The sequence below is a fragment of the Hipposideros armiger genome, unplaced genomic scaffold, assembly GCF_001890085.2.
Source record: "Hipposideros armiger isolate ML-2016 unplaced genomic scaffold, ASM189008v1 scaffold_441, whole genome shotgun sequence".
NCBI classification, from domain to species: domain Eukaryota; kingdom Metazoa; phylum Chordata; class Mammalia; order Chiroptera; family Hipposideridae; genus Hipposideros; species Hipposideros armiger.
Window position 1 is genome coordinate 1,520,273 of NW_017731791.1, and position 10,406 is coordinate 1,530,678.

At 40.8% G+C, this 10,406-nt stretch overlaps 1 long non-coding RNA gene across 1 annotated transcript in view; it reads right to left on the minus strand.

The window, feature by feature from the left end:
* LOC109394853 (uncharacterized) overlaps positions 1-10,406 on the minus strand; it is an 82,568-nt gene that overhangs the window by 39,228 nt on the left and 32,934 nt on the right. The window contains exon 2 of the long non-coding RNA XR_002126531.1: positions 9,907-10,006. This is a non-coding gene — a long non-coding RNA (uncharacterized LOC109394853). The remainder of the gene's footprint in view (positions 1-9,906; positions 10,007-10,406) is intronic.

Below are 10,406 nucleotides of genomic sequence, written 5' to 3' on the forward strand. Positions count from 1 at the left end.
TGCAAAAATTATTTTAAAGGAAAATGGATTCGTTGCCGGAGTGCGGGCTCTTGGTTACGCTGCAGGAAAGAATTCAAAGGCACACGGAATAAGCCAAGCAAGTGGAGAATTTATTGAAAGAAAGAGGATAGGACATTTTACTCCAAGAGTAGTGGGGATGGACAGGCTGGGAGCATTGCCATTGCACTGAAGAGGGTCAGAGCTTAAGAATGTATTATTTTCTAAATAAGCATATGAAATATTCAAGACTTAGGGGTGGCCTTAGAGGCGCTCCCAGGCTGGTCTTGGCTGACCACTCCTTCTCGTAAGGAGGAGGGACTTTTTTCCTTTGTTGGCCCTTGTCGGAACTGTCATGGCAGCCCAGGGGGTAGAGACTTTCCCTCCCTGTAATACCAATAATATTAGAATCCATTACAATTAGCTGAAGTTCACCTTGAGAGGCAAGATGGCATCCTGGGTCTGCTATCAGCCACTGAAATCGAGTTCTGGCCAGTCTGGTAGCTGCACCTTTTCTTAAGAATGCTCTCAGGCCAGCCGAGTGGCTCAGTTGGTTAAGAGTTGGCTTAGGAGCATGGGCTCTGAGCAACGGGGCTGCCGGTTTGATTCCCACATGGGTCAGTGATGCTGCGCCCGAGTTGAGCTGTCGCTGAGCTGCCATCAGGTGGCAGAATGGCTCAGTTGGTGTAACGACAAGATTGCCTGTTCAATGGTGGGCTACGCCCATCAGCAACTAAGACTGAACTCGGCACTTTGAGCTGAGCTGCCCTCTGGATGGCTCAGTGGATAGAGCGTGCCTCTTAACAACAAGGCTGCTGGTTCGACTCCCACATGGGATGGTGGCTACACCCACCCGCAGCTAAGATTGAACACAGCACCTTGAGCTTAGAGGCCACGAGCTGCCGTCAAGAAGCCAGATGGCAACTGGCGCCCTCCACAACGAAGATTGAAGAACAACAATTTGGCTGGTTCCCTCCCCCAATTCCCCAATAAAATCTTAAAAAAAAAAAAAAAGAATGCTCTCATCTCCCTCCTTTCCCTTACTCCCTCTCTCTCCCCCTGGCCCTGTTCTTCCTGCCTGTGGTAACAGATTTATGCCCAAGCTGAACTGGTCCACCCCATCTATTTGGGGGGAGAGAAGCGGGAAAAGCAGACAGCATGTCAAAACATATATTGCCTGAAGTACTCCACGACGAGAAGGTAGTAGATGCTCTTCCGCCTGGTCTAGCCAATGCAAAACCAAGGTGACAGGAAACCAGGCTTCCCTCAAGTCAGACCCTCGTCATGGCCGTGAGTGTCAAAGTTTCAAGGACTGATCTTAGGGGTAACACCAGTCTCACAGCCATTAAACCTAACATGACCCCATTTAGTAACACAAGTTGTTGCATTCCTCTGAATTACCAACAAACCAATTAATTATAAGACTTGTCCAATGACCAGTTCTATTGATATCATGAAGCTTGATTACATAACAGAATGGAAGAGCTCCTTTATATCTTCTCAATCTTTTTTGCTTCTAATCGCATAGATGAGCACAGGAATACTTTATAGTTTGGAGGGATGGGGAAAAGTCAAGAAGTCAAGAGTATGTAGTAGGTATGTGTCAGTAGATAAATTCATGTGAGTAGACTGACTGATCTGATGATAGATACGACATGGTAAAAATGGCAGTTCTTAAGCAGATGTTTACGTATTTGTTAAGAACATGATTGGAGTATCCCAGTCCGTCCTGGACAAAGACTGCAAAACTTTCAAGCTGAAAGACATTTTATAGGTGTACTTTTTATCTTATAGATGAGAAAACAGAGAGATAGAGAAGGTACATGATTTTTTTTTCAAATTTTCACAAATAATTAGTGGTCAAGTAAGAATGCAAACTCAGATATATCTGTTAGTCAAGCATTCTTTTGCTATTATGCTTGAGAACAGAAAGTGTAAATGGGTGAATATTCATTTTCCTAAAATGTAGCAACCACTTTTTGGTATGGTCGCCATGATCTAGGTAAATAAATATAACAAGAATAGAAGAAATAAAAACGAAACATAGAAAAAGTATATTGTATGGGAGATGTTTTATAAACACTTGTCTGGAAGGAGGATTAAAAATCACAGATTGGCTCGTGTCACTTTCTCACTTCACACATTTCAATGATTTCTATCATGGCTCTTATACTGAGATTCAAACTCCCCTATGGCCCGCAAGGCTCCGCCCTGGGCTGTCTCTCCAACCTTCTCACATGCCTGTCTCTACCTCAACCACTGCATTCCTAGGTCACCAGACTCCTTTCTGTTGGTGGTAGTCTATTATCAACCCCCTTCCCAGATCATAAGCCTCATCCTTGTCTTTCTTGTTAATCATTTTATTCATGGTATCCAGCACAGAGCCTAGCATATACTAGATGTTCAACAGATATATGTCCAATAAATAAGTGAAGTCACATGTGGAAGAATGTTTGGAATTTTCCAGGATGTAAAGCACTGTTAAAGTATTAGATATTTCTTCTATTTATTTCTTAATGCATTTGGAATCTGATTCTTACACGCAATTTCTAAGGGACAGATTTATGGCCTAAAGCTGTACATTGTATTATAAAATGATACCCGGATGAGCCAGGACAATTGAAAACATACCACTATAACCATCTTTCACCAACAACTTGTACTAACCAAAGAGCACATTCTTAGCTGGCTCTTATTAAAGAAAAAGAGGACTGTTTTATTTATTTCCAGTAAACAAAGAGGTAAAGGCATGACCATTCACCTTCTCTGTTCTCCCACCTGTGGTTGCAGGGCAGGATACTCTCAGGTCACACAGAGTCATCCTCTCGGGACAAATGTGTGGGGTGGCACATACAATGTTACTGGTCCTGCACTGACATAATTTGATTGATTGAGCTGAATTTCTGCCAAAGATCTTCTCCAGGGATCATAGAAGGAACCTCAGGGCCCTTTCCAAACAGAAGGCATGGGCCAACCAACACTCTGATGGAACCTCAGTAGTCCCTCTACAGAGGTACCACTAGCTCCTCACCTTCAGAGCAGAGAAAGTTCCGCTTTGGCTCCTGTCCCCATATGCTGTTCCATCAACAGCTGGACTTATCTCTCTTATGTATACGCATTTATGGGAGTGTGATATGTGGGGACAAAGGTCAACTCCTTTATCTTGCTGAAGATGCCATGCGAATTAAAAGATTTTAATAGCCATGTCATGCTGCCTAATAGAACATTATTTCTGATCCATTTATTCAAAGAAAACAGTCAGTGTCTTAAAATTAAGCATTTAATTTATTCATTTATTCAGGTCCTGAGGATGGATAGATATAGATGATAGAGAGAGAGATAGAGAGAGAGAGAGAGAGAGAGAGAGAGAGAGAGAGAGAGAGGTGTCTATTGACATGTTACACATCAGACAAAGTCTCTATATATAGATATAGATAGAGATCAACATCGAGACAGGGAGAGAGAGATAGGCAGACAGACACAGAGAGAGATATTCTATACTCCATACTCATAAAGTTTCCATTCTAGTTGGGGAAGACAGACAATAAAAAAATAAGTGAATATATGTCAAAAGTGATAAGTGCTAAAGGGAACAAAAAAGCAAAAAGCAGGATAGGAGAAAGGGGATGATAGGGCTGAGGTGAGAGAGGGCCAGATTGCATCCATTGTGGTTTAGAAAGGCCTGTAAAACGGGGTGATATTGAATAAAGGCTCTATGAGGGAGCAATCTCTGCAAATATCTGTGGAAATGACAATGTACACGCAGGGAACAAGCAATTGCACTTACATAGGACACATGCTGTAGTAACTATATTTTCTTATTTTCTGTATCCCTGATGCTCTGGCATCTGGGGCCATGCTGACCCTGAAGAGACTGACCCTCCTGTGTTAGCTAACTCCTAGACATAGAAATGACCCACCCTGGCAGCATACCTTTCATATGCTAACCAACCAATCCAAAGCCCATATTCCGGGTCACCTCCTTTATTGGGCTCTTAGCATCAGGGCTAATATTCCCCATCCAAATCACCCCAGCAGCAGGTATAAGACAACTAGAGACTTGCTCTATACCCAAGAGCCCACTGAAACTATTCACACTAGCCAATCCTAAACCTGCTTAACCGGCCTTGTCTTGCATTTCCCTGAAGAAACCACCTTAAAGGCTTTGGCCTATGCTTTCTCCTCACTCCTTCTGCCTTCTGACTGACCCTGGTGCTTCCTTGCAGGGCCCTGCATGGCATGCCATGCCTCCTGCTTCTAAAGAGTGAATAAACACTTCCTTCATGACAGTCATCTTTGTGTTTGCATGTCTTACCATATCTGATGAAAATAAATCCAGGGTACGTTTTAGAACACATGCCTAGTGTGTTCAAAAAGCAGCAGGCAGGCCAATGTGGCTGCAGCAGAGAGTGAAGGGATGAGGAGTGGGGGAGATGAGATGAGAGAGGGAAACAAAGGGCCAGCTAATGTAGAGCTTTGGAGATAATGTGGAGGCAATAGTTCTACTGCCGAGTGAAATAAAGAGCCACTGAGAGATTCAGAACAGAAGAATGACATGACTTGACTTACATGACAACAGGACCAATGTGGCTGCTGTGTTGATAACAGACTGAAGGGTAGTAATGACAGAAGCAGGGAGGTAACTTGGGGATTTATTACAATAATCTAAGCAAGAGATGTTGGTGACCTAGACCAGGGTGGTGGTAAGGGAGATAGCAAAAAAGCAGTTAAGTTCTGGATATAAAGCCTTGAAGGTACAGTCAAAAGGATTTGCTGATGGTTTGATGTAGAATGTGTATGAAACAGAGAGAGAGAGAGAGAGAGAGAGAGAGAGAGAGAGAGAGAGAAGTCACAGAGGACTGCCAGGCTTTTTGGCATGTGAAACTACACAAATAGAGTTAGTTAGCATTTACTGAGAAGGCAAAAACTACCGGAGGAACACATTTAGGGTGAGACAGTAGGTTGCAAATCAAGAATTCAGTTTTGGACATGTTAAATTTGAGATGCCTATGACACATAACTAATTTTATGCTTAATTATAGCAAGCAGGAATAGGTAGATGTTTATCTTATTTAAAGGATGATAAAGTAATCTTCCATGTTGGAGATGCTAACCTGGCAATAAATTGAGAGTGACCTCCAGCCAGTAGCCAACTAGGAACTGAGGCCCTGATTCCAACAGTACCAAGGAAATGAATCCTGCCAACACCCATGTGAGCTTGCATCCACACCCTTCCCCAGTCAAGCCTTCAGATGAGACCTGTCTCCCCTGCCACCATTATAGCAGCCTTATGAGAAATCCTAGCTTAGAGGACCCAGCTATGTTGTGCCCAGGTTCCTGGTCCACAGAAACTGTACGATAATAAATATGTATTGTTTTACGCTACTAATCTGGGGTTAAGTTTTTATATAGCTATAGATAACTAATACAAGATCATTAGGATAAATACAGATAACAGAGAGAAGTGAAGTCTATCCCTGAGGACATGACTCTTTAGAAGGCAAGAGGATAAAGAGAAAGGGGCAAGGAGACTGGGGGTAGTCAGTAAAGTAGAAGGGGAATAGAAAGAGTGATGACAAAGGGTTCAGCAAGGAAGCGGAAATGGTCAACTGGTTAAAAGCTATAGCTCAGTCAAATTAGGTGAGGCCTGAGAATCTGTGGTTGGAGTTAGCAATGTTGAGATAAGTACTACAGTAACATAAAAACAGCAGAGCAAAAAAAAAAAATGGTAAACCTTAACTGCTTTTATAGAGATAGCCAAAATTTCACTAATAAAATTTCTTTTAAGTCAGATAGCATCCTGTCTATTCCTGCTTGCTGCAGTTGATCAAAAAACTTGAACATAGGAAAAGAATTGAGATATTTTCAACTTTATAGTATCTCTTTTATAGATGAGCACAATAAGCTAGGTGAATTATTCCAGGTCTCAGCATTAGCTAACAGAAGAATTAGGGATTGAAATGAGACTGAAGACCTACTACTGCTCTTTCTGTGTATCGTACTGCCTCTTTGATTTCCTATTTCGAGGTGGATGATTAAAAATCCTAAATGCTGTATGGAAGTATTAAGTATAGCTAACCTCTCTCACCTGAAGTCTGATTTATCTGTGCTATCCCATATTTGAAAGTTTGTAAAAGTTGCATTAAGAAAAATATTTTTAAGCCATTGAAAGAATCAACACGTAAAAGACATAGGGATTTTGATGTGGAAGGTCTCATAATTTAATTTAAAAGCTCAATTAAACCAATAAGATGCTTTCAATTAAAACATCGGCCAACAACCACATGCTTTTAAAACATGCTCTACAGATTAGTCTTTAACATATAAAATCACTTGCTTCATAACATTTTTCAGCAATTAATTATCTTGCTTATTTAATTGTCTGTTATTTCCATTACACTGAAATATGAATACAGACTTCGTGAGAGCAGGGATCTTCCATCTTGCTCACCTCTGTATCTCAGCACATAGAGTCCCTGGAAACTAGTAGAAAGTTAAATATATCTGTAGGATGAATGAATGTTGCAACTGGGCCTTAAAGAGCCTAAGTGGTGGCATGTAAGGCAGACGGAAAAGCACGGACACAAGCCAGGAAGCATAAGAGTACCTAACATGTTTAGGATAGTAAGGGGGCTGGTTCCTGGACAAAGGGTGGTTGAGAGAGAGGGGTTGGAAATACAGCTGGTGAGGTAAAGTGGAGTGAGCTCTCAGAGTCCTTGTGTTAGATAAGACAAGGGTCTCAAGGTCTGGGCGAGTCTACTAAATGCTATTCTTGCTAAATGCTAAAATGTAGCACAGTATTTTGCAGACGCAGCTGCAACCGGATGAGCTTGACGGGAACCACAACTGGGTAAGTTTAGCCAACTGCAAAGGAGAAATCAGCATGTAATTAACCAAACAGTATATATAAGCAATGGCTAAGCCTCCCTTCGGGGAAGCAGAGCTTGGGAAATTATTCCCCTGCCTCCTTTACTTGTCACAAGTAAAAATAAAAACTTTTTCTTCCAACAAGACTTTTGTGTCCCTTTGGCTCAGACACTCCAAGCAGCGAACCCATTGTGTTTGGTTCTAGCCTCCATTCTGAAAGCTCAGGGGAGAGTAATAAACATAACAAGAGAGGAATTCTAGAAAGGACTTGGATTGAGAAGGAGACAAAAAGTTGAGAATGAGACAGGAAGTAGGAAGATTTATTACAATAGAATGCTCTGAATTGATTTTATATATATATATATATATATATATATCATCCATGTACTTGAGCTACAGCAGTGACCACGACATTGCCCTCAAAGAAATGACACTCCAGTGGGGAGACACGCATGAACAGGGCACTGACGCACAGCGTCGTAAGTGTGATAAATGGAGAAAATACAGAATGTGCGGTGTGTACAAAAAAGAGAGGTTTTAAACTCAATTTTAGCTGCAAATGACATCTATCCCGATAAGAGATGTGAGACGCATCAACATTGCAGGAGGGTGGTCCAGAAAGAGGGAAGGTACACACGGTCTGGGAACAACAGGGCCACTGTCCCAGGGGGGAGAAAGGATGCTCAGTGGGAAGAGAAAGCAAGAAGGCAAGATTCCACAAATGTCAACAGAAGTGGCGAGCACATAGAATTTTTCCAGAACTCCATAACTTTCTTGCAGGTACCTTCCCAGTACAAGGTCTGACAATTAAGTTTGCGAACTTTTTGCAACGATGTTGCTAAACTTTTTTGATATCAGAGGGATTATTCATCATGAATTTGCACCAAACTGGACAAACAGTTAACCAAGTTTACTATTTGGAAGTGCTGAAAAAGCTGCGTGAAAAAGTTGGATGACCTAAACTTTTCGCCAACAATTCATGGCTTTTTTTTTTTAATTAAAGTTTATTGGGGTGACAATTGTTAGTAAAGTTACAAAGGTTTCAGGTGTGTAATTCTGTAATACATCATCTATTTATCACATTGTGTGTTCACCACCCAGAGTCAGTTCTCCTTACACCTCCATTTTTTTTTTAAGGAGGGTGCAGCTCACAGTGGCCCATACGGGGATTGAACCAGCAACCTTGGTGTTAGTAGCACCACGCTCTAATCAGCTGAGCTAACCAGCCACCCCCGGGCACTCAGATATTAAGGGACTCACTTTAGAAAAGTTCTCTAGCCTGCACACTGTGGGAAATGATTGCGTGAAATTGGACTTGGTTTGTGAGGGACATAACTCTCTCAGGCATACTGCATTGAGGTACCAGTGGGTGAACCCATCAAGTACTAAGAGTTTAGGAGACAGTTGAAATGCAGGAATGTTGTCCCAAGAGTGATCAGGCCTGGAGATAAATTTTGATCTCCGATATATGGTTGATATCTGAAAATCTATTGATAGACATGGATGACATCCCCCAGGAAGAGATGTCCAGTGAGATACTCCCAGGGCCCAGAGGGTAGCTGAGCAGAAGGAAAGGGGCCAGCAAAGTGACAAATAAAGAGGAGTTATGGGATCGTAGGGCTTAAGACTGCATCACCTGGTGCAGACGGATAAGGACTCTTCAGGCAACAATGCATGTTTGATGCCTTCAACTGTATTTCTCTCTCATCTTATGCCTTTTTCTCAAAGCTCATCCCAACATCCAAAACTCAGAGCTCCTTAAATGTCTTCCGAGGTTCTATCATAGGGCTCAGATTTTACAGGATTCTTAACTCAGTGAGAAGATCAGCTTAGTATCCACAGGACAGCATCTACTTTCTTGGAGTTGTCACAAGTTTTAAACAAACACATGGTTCTAAAATAAAAACACTTCTGCTAGCTAAAAATTGACTTCTTTAAAAAGAAAAAAAAAGGAGGGACAATATAAGTGTGATTTGTTTACATTTTGCTCTCAAAAAAAAACAAATAAATTTCATTTGACAAATATTTTATATACCTAGTACTACTTAATTAATAATGGTTACACTGATAGCTATATACTTTGCTTTCATTATTAGGAGATACATCAAAATCTGCACATAGATTACAGCAAAGGTAGATTTAGATATAAAATCAAAGTTAAGCAAAAGGAAAACTAGTTAAGAAGAGGCAGTAGGAGGTAAAAAAAAAAAAACCTTGCTAATATTTTATGAAAAATTTAGAAAAACAAGTTGTTGTGTTCAAAGAGACAACCACTAAAGATCTTTTTCCTTCTGTTCTGGGAGCAGCAGAGAATGTCATTCATTTTAACCATCTTGAAAAAATGATCTTATAATATTGCCATCTGTTGGCATATGACAGATACAGCATTCCAACGATGCAGATAATGAAGCAAAAATACAGAAAATTAAGGGGACAGATGTGAAAAACTCACACGATCATTTGGCTTAGCGTTTCACATCTGTTCTCTCTGAAGCCTTCCCAATAACACAAATCTAATTCCTGGATTGAATATGTTGAAATGCTATGCCATGCAGCAAGCAACATGCCTACGATTTACTGAAGATCCATTCAAACCAGCACATCATGTGTTTTCTCGTCAATATTGGGAGTCCTCTATCCAAAACTCAGTTACTGCTGACAAGAGAGAATCCATGTAGGTATATGTAGGTGATTATCATGCTGAATTTATTTATCCATGCTTCTAAAAATTTGCCTCACTGGCATTTGAAGTCAACTGTGACAAGGAACACAAAAATTGTCATCCGTATGCTCTACATACCATTCTAAGATCATTCACACTTTTGATTGGCAGAGAGATGAAAAATAGTAAGAATACTAACCAATTCCTGCATAGTGTATATATAGGTTCATTTAAACCTTGAATATCTCTTTCATACTTTCAAAATTTTGGACCATATATTGTCTATTCAAAAAACTTAGTTACAAATGGAATCAAATAAACATTTAATAATTTCACAACATTTGCCACACACTTGCCGGAGCCAAATACTTTCTACGTACCTTCACTGGCGAGGCAATGTTATGAACATCAATGGTTCCCAATAGGGAGCTCACAGACCACTGGAAGTCCTTGGCTGTATTGTTCCCCTCTCCAGCTTTACTGAAATATAATTGACATGTAACATTGTGTCAGTTGAAGTTTCAGGTGTACAATGTGATGATCTGGTGTACATCATGAGATGATCACCACAATAAAGTTAGTGAACACATCCCTCACTCTTACCATTTGATGTATGGAAAAACATTTCAGATCCACTCTTAGCAGCTTTCAAGTATACAAACAGTGCTGGTTAACTATAGTCACTACACTGTCCATCAGATCCCCAGGACTTATTCATCTTATAACTGGAAGTCTATACCCTTTGACCAACAGCTCCTATATCCCCAAACTCCCCCAGACTATGGCAACCACCATTCTACTCTGTTTCTATGAGTTTGGGGGTTTTTTTATTCCACATATAAGTGAGGTCATACAGTACTTATCATTCTCTGAACTTATT